We start from the raw sequence: 2,902 nt of genomic DNA on the forward strand, positions 1-2,902 counted from the left end.
CCAATATCGGACATCCCTAATGATTACCCATATTTAATTGTCATGTTGGACTACACAGAGCACAATACAATCCGTCACTATAGACATTTGGCCGCTTCTGTTTGTGTCCTAGCTTTAAAAACACTTCCTGTTTACTAAAAGCAGACAGTGACAGGGAGCAGACAGGAGCCTTTGTTGAATGAAAGAGATGCTCTGCTCCCTGTCACTTTTTACAGGCCATTTCGCTCAGCATTCTTCTGCCCTTTTTCTCAAAGAGAGTCGTCTGAATGTGCAAACCTTGTTATGCTCTCTGATTAATTGGCTGGGCTTTTCCAGCACTTTGGCCTGATAGCAGCAGTGGGAGCACAGTAATGGCAATGTCATTTTCATACTACTTTAAGTGGGACTTTATTATAGGACATAAAGTGGCTGGTATAGCTATAAAGAGGCAGAGTGAAGGGAGTGGCATTCTGCTCTTATACGTAGATCAGGATGGGGGCACATTTGTTCTCCTGTTGTCAGTGGAATAAAACTACATCTCCTGCACCAATAGTGGCACGCACTGTTCAGCTGTACTAAATAATAATGTAAAGGTGTTCTAAAAGGGCTAAGTGCACTCAGAGACTTTTTAATATAAAGGAATTAAGTGGATAACATCGCATTCATAATTTAAATATAATGATATTCTTGTAATCACAAATCATAAATGGTATGAATGTTAGGCGGAACTGTAAGAATTGAATGGTCTCTACACAGATAGTGTCAATGATGACTTTTCCAGTGAGGTCATTCAAGGCTGACCAGAGTTCGGTGTTCAAATAAACCACACCAAGGGGCTAAATGCTCCAGGGTTCCACCAGACTAAACAAGGCTGGTGTGAACCCTGGCTGGTCTGCCAAGCAGTGGTGTCAATGGCTGTGAGCAGTTGAGCTGTACTGCCACGGTATTTTTCCTCTCCACCACATAGCCAGGTAAAAATATTAACCAAACTGGTCCCAAACCAGAGTAAGAGTCTGTGGACTGCAGCTCTTCATCTAACAGCTCAATGTGGCTGTTCCCCTTTGTCCTATTCCTCCTGTATAAAATTTAAATATGACCATACCAGGATGATCAGACCTGTAATATTGAAGAACAGCACTGCTAATGAAGCCCTACTAACTCTGAGACAAACACATTATCAATTTTCTATATCTTCTTCATATTAAAAGCATCCTGCCAGTGGGCCAGTGGAGAGCTTGTACTGTGAAACCGTCACAGTAGGAAAGTTTTGGTTTGCATCAGCAGTAGCTCAGCTGGATGTGTCATTAAACAGTAAAATAAGACTGATCTGTCTGAAAGTACAAACAGGGACACAGGAGTGAAACTCTAAACAGAGCTTTCACTCTTTTCACTTTGTCTCCAGCACAGAAAACGAGACTTGAAGAACCCTATATGTAACAAAAGTGACATGGTCTCCCTTTAAACCCAAGAAGAATTCAATATTTTGGATAAAACTAGCAACCCTATGATGAGCCACTCTGTCACCTGAGCCACAGCTTGCCAGTAGCAACCAACTGATGTGCCAAGATAGACAAAAAGATGCTTTGGGTTGGAGACTAGAAAATAGTTGATTGCTGAGTCTTATTCCCAGCGTCTGTATTTGACAACCAAGGAATGAGACTCAACAATCAATTCTGATTGGTTGTTTTCGTTCAGGCCTGGAGGATTCAAATGCCATTAGGAGCTCTATGGCTAGCCAGAGGAACCTGATTGTTTCACAGATTATCTGTCTCATGTACTACTGTCAGGATGTAGTCAACATTTCTGCATATACTGTGTAACAAAAAGGTGTCTTCATAAAAATGAACAACTTCAGCTTTAATTCAGCAATAAACCTGTACTCATATATAGTTTTGAAATGTGTCATCTTTAATTCTGTTCTAGTTTTATGTATCTTTTTGTATTTTGTTTATTCTTTTTTTATCTTCCTCTTTTAACCTCTTATTTTCATAAAAGCCCTTCTAGGGATTGTTGTAAATTAGCATAAACACTATGATACTTGCCGCAGATTGCTGTTTTCACATAAAAAATACATATATGCATACTACACATATTGTCTAGTTCAGTTGATTCTACATCACAAACACAGTGTTTGCATCTGAACAACACAACTGTATTAAGATGAGAATTATAAGCAGCCTGTTCTGGAAAATCTTACTGTCTCAAATTACTGACAAACAGAATCTGATTCAACAACATCTAACTGTGATAATAAAAAGACAGAAGCAATAACACCACATCCAGCAGAACCACAATCTACTATACCCAGCAGAACCCACAGGATTGGACTTTAATTTCAAGTCAATGAAGAATCTCTTGCCTCACCCTCTGTACAATCAAACAGTAGCTTTCATTCCACTGCTATAGATGGAATAAAAATAACAACAGCCACTGCAGTCATCTCCACATGGGTTTGATGACAGGCTACTTATATCTCTTTTATTAGGCCCACCCCCTCTGAGATAGGTCAGCAGGGAATGCATCCTGCCATGTTTTTATTGTGCTGCAGCGTTCGGTGTGGGGCGTGCCTGCAGCATAGGCTCCTCTGACACACAACAGAAATGAATGTGCCATTATTCCACCTATCCGATGAGCAACGCACGAGCTGTAGACACTCAGCCACTCAACTGGATCTGATGGATTCATCCCTGAGGACAAACACAGAACACAACACTGGAAACTGACACAGCTTCAGATTGAAATAAGCTTATAGTAGAAGGCTGAAAAAGTCTTTTGATTTTTCAAAAGAAAGTTGTGCTCTTTGCTCGCAAAATTGTAAATCAGGCTTAACTATACAGTGGAGACCTATTAGATGACATGAGATTTACAGTGGGAAGATAAAGCTGCTGATCAATACAACAATAGAGGACTTAAATTATTCACA

This window comes from Morone saxatilis, unplaced genomic scaffold (assembly GCF_004916995.1).
Source record: "Morone saxatilis isolate NCDOM2014 unplaced genomic scaffold, NCSU_SB_2.0 Contig24, whole genome shotgun sequence".
Taxonomy (NCBI): Eukaryota; Metazoa; Chordata; class Actinopteri; family Moronidae; genus Morone; species Morone saxatilis.